We start from the raw sequence: 9,742 nt of genomic DNA, 5'->3' as shown, positions 1-9,742 counted from the left end.
CCATGGAATTTTCCAGGCAAGAGTACTGGAGTGGGTTGCCATTTCCTTCTCCAGAGGATCTTCCCCACCCAGGGATTGAACCCGGGTCTCCCGCATTGCAAGCAGATGCTTTTACCATCTGAGCTACCCAGTTTCCTTCAATGGCAATGTCTTGCAAAATGTTTAAATGTTGGCAGAAAAACGTGTAAATGCTGTATATGCAAACACACACACTCACAAAGCTTTAGCACACATCCGGCCAGTTCTCTGCTTTGGGACTAAAGGCTGCTATCTTTTGTTGTACCAAATACTGCTTCTTTTGCCTCCTGTTCCCTATCACAGCCAGGATATCAACACTGATGGAATCAAGATACAGTCTTTTCATCCTCTCAAGGATCCCCCGTGTTGCCCTTTCATAGCCTACTTCTTTGTCAGCTCCATCTCTCCCTAGTCTTTGGCGTTATCCAGTCTCCTCTTTATGTCCATAATTTTGTCTTTTTGAGAATGTCATATAACGGAATCATGCAGCATGGAACTTTGAGGGGCTGCCTTTTCACACTCAGCATAATTCTCTGGAGAGTCACATAGATTGCTGCGTGTACCAACTATCCCTTCCCTTTCGTTGCTGAGTCATATTCCACGATGTAGATGTATCACTGTCTGTTTAACCTCTCACTTATCAAAGGCCTCATTCGTTGTTAAATCACCAGTACCTCGTAGATGGATACTTGCATGCAAAATAAGTCCCAGCACTAGTTGTGATCAGGAGCATGGGTTCTGGAGTTTTGATTCGCTGTACACGTGAGCTTGACCAAATTCCTTGATGTCAGTATTCCTCAGTTTTCTCATCTGTAAAATGGGAATGACTGCAGTGCCCATCCTACACAGTTGTTATGAAAATTAAATAAATCAATATTTGTTTTGTGCTTAGCCCAAAGCCTGATTGATGAGATGAACTCAAAAATTAATAATATAGTACAATAACTAATAACAAACAGTCACTGAACTGAGTTGAAAAACCTGGAAGAAGAAAATTCAAACTTGCCAAATATTCAAGTTAGGAAGGGGTGGCCTACTGTAAAAGGAATTATTCTTTTTTTCCTAGAGGCTTCATAGGGTTTTTCTCTAAATATCAAGCTTCCACAGACTTTGAAATAGAAATATTTGAAAACTATCAAGTAGAACCCATTGGTGATGCCAGGTCCCTTTGAGTGCAGTCCACAGCCTCTCTGAACAAAGGTGAGTCAGTGCACTTGAGCAGTATTTATTGTGCTCCTACTGTGCATGCCAGGCATTCATCTAGGTGCTAGGAATGCAGCACTGAATAAAATAGAGAACCCCTGTCCTTATGACAGGTAATAAAAGAGGAAGCCCTCCTTTACCTCACCCTGGGTTAGGAGGCAAGGATGTGACTCAGAAAGAGGGAGAAAAGATACACTGTGGGTGGACCCAAGAGAATATGGGCATACCCTCTTGCTTTGGCTTTAAAGAAATAAAACTGGTTCTCATCCTCCTGGCTTGATCACGTGTGGCCTGCTTGCAGGCAGGGGAATGCACTTTTTTAAACCATCTGGTCCTCTCCCCACCCCTACACTACATACCCCCTTCTTTGTCATAGGGCTGGGGGACAGTGTGCTGCAGCCACAAAAGGTAACTGGACTGGGCCCCATGGCAGCTCTCATCACTTCCCCCTGTGCCTGAGCCCAGAGACTGGTGGGAGAGCTGTAGTCCAGCTGCACTCTGGCCACGGGTTCCTCCAAGATCCGCTAACTGGCCCATGACCTTGGCCTCATTAGCTCGGCACTATTCACCTGAGCTGCCTGGATCGGGGCCAGCCAGAGAAATTAGCTCAGACCCACAGGCCCCTGGGAGAGGTGTCAGACAAAAATAGACCAGAGAAAGCCAGAGAATCCTTGAGCAGGCGGACCCATGGAGGTCATCGGCTCCGGCATCATCCTAGCTCTCCAGATGGAGGCTGGGGGCAGGGAGGCCATGGGGCTGGGCCAAGGTCATCCTGAGATGACTTTGCGTGGAGCTGAGGTGAGAATGGGGGTCACTGGACTTCCAAAGTCCCATTCTTCCCTCACCTGTGCCTCCTGTCGGGCCGTGGGCAGGAAGGACAATAAGAATTACAGATAATGAAGCAATTCATCAGAGGCTGTTTGCTGTTTCTGGTGGGGGTGTCAATTGCACAGAAAGAGTAAGAAGAGTAACGAGTGCCTACCTGCTCTACTGGGCCCTCTCCCCAAAAGGGATCTGTGTTAACAGCTCCCCGTGGAACTATACGGGAGATAAGCTACGCGTACACCAGCACACACACAGGTGTGTCTGCGTGCATGTGCACCGATATACATTGAGCAATATCCTCCCAAGTACGGCACTAGATCATCCTACTTTACATAGGTTGTGTGCCTTGTCTCACCCAATTCATAACATATCTGGACATCTTTTATCAACTGGTTCAGGTGTACCCCCTTTTTAATGGCGACATGGTATTCCATTCTATGGATGAGCCATAAGGTATCTAACCAGACCCCAAAAATAGATGGTTGCAGCATGTGAGTGTGGCTCAGTGTAGTGGAAATAGAGAAAGTTATAAGAAATAAGTCCACAAAAACAGGTTGTGGAGAAATTGCTATCAGGCTCAGTTATGAGCTATGCAACTTCATGCAAATGATGAATTTCACTCCTGTATTGAATATCAACTGTTTACCTCATTATCTGTAGAACTTACAACGACTTCCTTGGGGAGCTTGCCATTAGAATTCCATTTACAGTGAAGCCCGGAGATGGTGGCTCAACTGGTAAAGAATCCACCCACAGTGCTGGAGACCTGGCTCCGATCCCTGGGTTGGGAAGATCCCCTGGAAAACGGAACGGCTACCCACCCCAGTATTCTGGCCTGGAGAATTCAGGCCATTCTATACAGTCCACGGGGTCGCAAAGAGTCGGACACAACTGAGCATCTTTCACTTTTACCTTCCGGAAATGAAGTTAGTTCCGTAGGGCCAAGGTGTCTGGCCCAGAGCCCGTGTCCTGTGCCTGCAAGTTGTGGGCGGTCAGGCTTCCTTCTGCACAAAGTGATGAGCCCTCCCCTCACAGCTGCGTTCTCTAATGGCCCCTTCTCAGTGATTAGATCCTTCTCTCCCAGCCGACCTGCCCCAGGTCCAGGGGGCTCCAAGCTGCATGGATGAGCTCAGACCCAGGGCAAGGTGGGAACCTTATTAAGATGAAGAGCCTATTAGTCCAGCCAGTGCTAAACTGGGGCAGAGGCAGGCAGGAGTGGACTAGGGGTCTCTGCTCAGACCCCAGGCATTGTCCAGCCTGTCTCCTGCCTGCCTTTGGAAAGCAGCTCAGTTCACCAACTATCTTGAGTGTCTGAGAGGCCACTGTGGGGTCACCATGGTGACTGAAACCATATTTCCTCCTGTATGGATCTTCTATTCTTGACTCAGCTCCTCCTATCTTCCTGCAGCTTAACCTAAGGACCACCTCTGGCTTGGTCAAACCTCCTGCTTTCGTGTGTGGTGGGAAGATGCTTCCACAACCATTACATCAGGACCACTTTGGATGACGTATACCTCTCCTCCCATAGCTCACTGCTGGAGCCCTGTGTCCCAGCCTGCCCTGGCTTGGTTTCTCCAACATGAGACTGTTTTCCAGCAGGTCAGCAAACATGTGATGAGTACCCAAAGAAAAAAATGAAAACAGACCCCCACCTCACACCATAAAAAAAATCAGTTACAGGTATAATGTGAAAGGCAAAACTTTAAGACTTTTAGAAGAAAAATACAGAATAATATTTCTATGCTCTTGTGGCAGGGCACGGATTTCTGAAGACATGAAAAGCACAAATCATTCAAGATCAATACCTTTGAATGCATACAAATAAATCAGAAGATGAATTTCCCACCATAAAAAGAGGAGGAAAAAAAAAAACAAGTTTCAAACTAGATAGAGATATTTTCAACACCTGAGGGACATAAGATTAATCTCTAAAATATAAAAGGCATTCCTCAAATCATTAGGAAAAGACAAACTAAGGGAAAGACAGAAAAAAGGCACAAAGAGGCATTCAGAGACAATGACCAAAAGAGATCATTAAAAAGTGAGAAATGCTCATCAAAACCACAATTTGACCTTGTACGGCCTGATCCTTGTATTTCTCTGCTGTCCCTTGGTGGCTGTCAGGAACCTCAGTTCAGTTCAGCTTAGTTGCTCAGTCATGTCTCTTTGCAACCCCATGGACTGCAACACACCAGGCCTCTCTGTCCATCACCAACTCCCAGAGTTTACTGAAACTCATGTCCATTGAGTCGGTGATGCCATCCAACCACCTCATCCTCATCTCCTTCTCCTCCCACCTTCAATCTTTCCCAGCATCAGGGTCTTTTCCAATGAGTCAGCTCTTAGCATCAGGTGGCCAAAGTATTGGAGCTTCAGCTTCAGCATCAGTCCTTCCAATGAGTATACAGGACTGATTTCCTTTAGGATGGACTGGTTGGATCTCCTTGCAGTCCAAGGGACTCTAAACAGTCTTCTCCAGCACCACAGTTCAAACACATCAATTCTTTGGTGCTCACCTTTCTTTATAGTCCGAATCTCACATCCATACATGACTACTGGAAAAACCATAGCTTTGACAAGACAGACTTTTTCTGACAAAGTAATGTCTCTGCTTTTCAATATGCTGTCAAAATTGGTCAGAATGTTTCTTCCAAGGAGCAAACGTCTTTTAATTTCATGGCTGCAGGCACCATCTGTAGTGATTTTGGAGCCCCCTCAAAAAAGCCTCTCACTGTTTCCATTGTTTCCCCATCTATTTGCCATGAAGTGATGTTGATGCTTTTGAACTGTGGTGTTGGAGAAGACTCTTGAGGGTCCCTTGGACTGCAAGAAGATCCAACCAGTCCATCCTAAAGGAGATCAGTCCTGGGTGTTCATTGGAAAGACTGATGTTGAAGCTGAAACTCCAATACTTTGGCCACCTCATGTGAAGAGTTGACTCATTGGAAAAAACTCTAATGCTGGGAAGGATTCTGGGCAGGAGGAGAAACGAACGACAGAGGATGAGATGGCTGGATGGCATCACCAATTCGATGGACATGGGTTTGGGTAGACTCCGGGAGTTGGTGATGGACAGAGAGGCCTGGTGTGCTGTTATTCATGGGGTCACAAAGAGTCGGACACAACTGAGCGATGGAACTGAACTGATGGGACCAGATGTCATGATCTTAGTTTCTGAATGTTGAGCTTTAAGCCAACTTTTTCACTCTCCTCTTTCACTTTCATTAAGAGGATCTTTAGTTTTTCTTCGCTTTCTGCCATAAGGGTGGTGTCATCTGCATATCTGAGGTTATTGATATTTCTCCCGGCAATCTTGATTACAGCTTGTGCTTCTTCCAGCCCAGCATTTCTCATGATGTGCTCTGCATAGAAGTTAAATAAGCAGGGTGACACTCGATGCACTCCTTTCCCGATCTGGAACCAATCTGTTGTTCCATGTCCAGTTCTAACTGTTGCTTCTTGACATGCATACAGATTTCTCAGGAGGCAGGTCAGGTGGTCTGGTATTCTCATCTCTTGAAAAATATTCCAGTTTGCTGTGATCCACACAGTCAAAGACTTGGCATAGTCAATACAGCAGAAGTAGATGATTTTTGGAACTCTCTTGCTTTTTCGATGATCCAACGGATGTTAGCAATTTGATCTCTGGTTACTCTGACTTTTCTAAATCCAGCTTGAACATCTGGAAGTTCACAGTTCATGTACTGTTGAAGTCTGGCTTGGAGAATTTTAAGCATTACTTTGCTAGCATGTGAGATGAGTGCAATTGTGTGGTAGTTTAAGCATTCTTTGACATTGCCTTTCTTAGGGATTGGAATGAAAACTGACCTTTTCCAATCCTGTGGCCACTGCTAAGTTTTCCAAATTTGCTGGCATACTGAGTGTAGCACTTTCACAGCATCATTTTCTAAGATTTTAGCTCCACTGGAATTCCATCACCTCTACTAGCTTTGATTGTAGTGATGATTCCTAAGGCCCACTTGACTTCACATTCCTGGATGTCTGGCTCTAGGTGAGTGATCACACCATCATGATTATCTGGGCGGTGAAGATCTTTTTCGTATAGTTTTTCTGTGTATTCTTACCACCTCTTCTTAGTATCTTCTGCTTCTGTTAGGTCCATACTATTTCTGTCCTTTATTGAGCCCATTTTTTGCATGAACTGTTCCTTTGGTATCTCTAACTTTCTGGAACAGATCTCTTGTCTTTCCCATTCTATTGTTTTCCTCTATTTCTTTGCACTGATCACTGAGGAAGGCATTCTTATCTCTCCTTGCTATTCTTTGGAACTCTGCATTCAAATGGGTATATCTTTCCTTTTCTCCTTTGCCTTTCACTTCTTTTCTAGTCACAGATATTTGTAAGGACTCCTGAGATAGCCATTTTGCTTTTTGCATTTCTTTTTCTTGGGAATGATATTGATCCCTGCCTCCTGTACAATGTCATGAACCTCTGTCCATAGTTCATCAGGCACTCTGTCTATCAGATCTAATTCCCTGAATCTATTTCTCACTTCCACTGTATAATTGTAAGTGATTTGATTTAGATCATACCTGAGTGGTCTAGTGGTTTTCCCTACTTCTTCAATTTAAGTCTGAATTTGGCAATAAGGAGTTCATGATCTGAGTCACAGTCAGCTCCCAGTTTTGTTTTTGCTGACTATATAGAGCTTCTCCATCTTTGGCTAAAAGAATATAATCAATCTGATTTCGGGATTAACCATCTGGTGCTGTCCATGAGTAGAGTCTTCTCTTGTGTTGTTGGAAGAGGGTGTTTGCTATGACTGGTGCTTTCTCTTGGCAAAACTCTATTAGCCTTTGCCCTGCTTCATTCTGTACTCCAAGGCCAAATTTGCCTGTTACTCCAGGTATCTCTTGACTTCCTGTTTTTGCATTCCAGTCCCCTATAATGAAAAGGACATCTTTTAAGGGTGTTAATTCTAGAAGGTCTTATAGGTCTTCATAGAACCATTCAACTTCAGCTTCTTCAGCATTACTGGTCGGGGCATAGACTTGGATTACCGTGATATTGAATGGTGTGCCTTGGAAGCGAACAGAAATCATTCTGTCATTTTTGAGATTGCATCCAAGTACTGCATTTCAGACTCTTGCTGACTATGATGGCTACTCCATTTCTTCTAAGGGATTCCTGCCCACAGTAGTAGATAAAATGATCATCTGAGTTAAATTCACCCATTCCAGTCCATTTTAGTTCACTGATTCCTAGAATGTTGCTGTTCACTCTTGTCATCTCTTGTTTGACCACTTCTAATTTGCCTTGATTCATGGAGCTGACGTTCCAGGTTCCTATGCAATATTGCTCTTTACAGCGTTGGACTATACTTCCCTCACCAGTCACATCTACAACTGGGTATTGTTTTTCTTTTGGCTCCATTTCTTCATTCTTTCTGGAGTTTTTTCTCCACTGATCTCCAGTAGCATATTGGTAACTTACCAACCTGGGGAGTTCACCTAAGATAGGACCTCACCTGTGGACGTCTCTGCCCACATGCACTTCTCACAAAGGCGGCAGTGGACATGGGGGCTCAGGTAACACTGCTTTAGGTGACTGGAGAAACAGGGTTGCTTTTTTGTAAAGAACAGTTCAAAGTCAAGAGAGACCTAACATAATTAGGAGCCAGAGGAGCAAGTGCAGGAGGACAAGTGTTGCCAGGCCAGATGTGGAAGCAGAGGGCGAGAACCACACGAGGCTTGTGAACAGCACTGTGTCAGCAGGGGGTTCCCCATCAAGGAGCAGGCAAAGGGCCGCCTTGCTCATCAAGGAAAGGGAAACGGCTTATCCGAGATCTCAGAGATGTAAAGAGAAATAGAAGCCCAGGTCTGACTCTAAAGTTGGGATCTTCACCATCCTGATTTATGTCCAAGGGGGAGGGGGTGCGAGGTGGGCTGAAACACTGAGGTCCAAGTTCTCCCTCCCTGTTAAGGGCCTGCTTCCCTAGGATAGAGGTCATGGGGCACCCTGGACCCTGGAGAGCCTGTGGAAGGACAGGAGGAGTGAAGGGTATGATTCTATCAGAAGAGCACTTGGCCATTTGCAATTCATTTACTTTTTTATCATGTGATTCTTCCAAAGAGGGGCAGAATTATTATTTTATTATGTAGACAGGGAAACAGGCAAAGGCAGGGACGCAACTTGTTCCAGATAACACAACAAGTCAGCGAAAGAACTAAGGCTCAAAACTCATTTCAGACAAGCTCCTGACAAGCAGACTCTCCTGCAGGCAACAACCACACACTCTAGACCTGGTACAAAGTAGAAAACACAGAAGTACAGAGTGCAAAACCGCCACGTGAGGGCTCAGGAGAAGCAGAGCAGGAAGATTTTGAGGAGAGCCAAAGACAGATTGAATGATGGGCAAAGGATGAGATAGTCATTTTTTGTGGATTTCCCTTGAATGCCGCTGCAGTTCTTGGACAGATAGAAGTGACTGAAATTCTGATAAGTCTGCTACCCTTCTGGCCTGAAAAAAACCCCAAGGAATTGCCAGTATTGGCAATTTTCTGCCAAAAAGCCCAGAATTGCCAGCAATCCTGTCTTCCCCAGCATCAGGCTCTTTTCCAGTGACTCGTCTCTTCACATCAGGTGGCCAAAGTATTCTTGCCGCAAGAACCACGTGAAGATGAACAGTACGAACCGTATGAAAAGGTGGTGCACTTACTGTCCTGTGTGGGGTGCTTGGACCCAGAACAGGGTGAGGAGACTCATTTTGTTGGTCTGAGAACAGGGCCCGTGTGCATCCAGGAAGCACTCAATCTGGAGCCTCTTGATCTGAGACTTTCCCGCAGGGTTCAGGTCCTTATTACCCATTCATCCTTCTTATCCTTCAGCCTGATCTATTGGTCCAAGAATACAGTCTCCCAACCCAAGCTCTTCTGTGTCCTCGGATTTTGACTCTGAGACTCTAGGTGCCTGGACCTAAGCCCCCCTGTGGGCAGGGGCCTCAGGGGACAGACCATGAGCTCCTGCAAGGGGCCCAGTCCGCTTCCAGTCCTTCCTGAACTATGTAGGTTTGGGGGCTTCTTTCCTTTCTCTGACCTGCCCCGGTTCCCTCCAGTGGGCCCTCTTCCATGCTCACTTAGCCAGACTCAGTTTCTGTTGCTCAAAACCACAGGAATCTCACCTGAGACAAGGGTCACCATGGGATGGGAGCCTGTTAGGTGCTCACATGCTCCACATGGAAACACAGACAGTTGGTGCCCCATGGACCAGGCCCGTGGGGGTGAGAGCAACACCCAGATGCCCCCCTTTCCTTCCTGGAGAGGAGCAGCCTGAGGCCATTCCATGAAGGCTCCTCAGAAGGTTGTGGCAGGTGCAATCCCAGATGGGTGACCAGGTCAGAGCATGGCCTTGGATGGGCCTTCCCTCCTTCCTGCCCACTTTCCCCAGCCCCTCAGTCCTGCCTCCAGAGATGGAGTGAGCCTGGCGTCCACCTCTGCCTTCGAGGGACCTGAGGCTCTGACAGAATACTTTGGGCTGCCTGTTTTATTGAATGCAAGTCCATGTTCCCAACACACAATGAGGCCGAACAATAGCAAAATGTTGGAGTTTGGAACGGACGAAGGTTCATTGCAGGGCCATGCAAAGAGACGGGTGGCTCATGCCTTAAAAACCCCAAGCTTCCTGAAGCTCTCAGCAAAGCCCTTTAATGAGAAAGGTAAGCAAGGGGCCTGGTTAG

Source organism: Capricornis sumatraensis, chromosome 4 (genome assembly GCF_032405125.1).
Source record: "Capricornis sumatraensis isolate serow.1 chromosome 4, serow.2, whole genome shotgun sequence".
NCBI lineage: Eukaryota > Metazoa > Chordata > Mammalia > Artiodactyla > Bovidae > Capricornis > Capricornis sumatraensis.
This window is presented reverse-complemented; position numbering follows the sequence as displayed.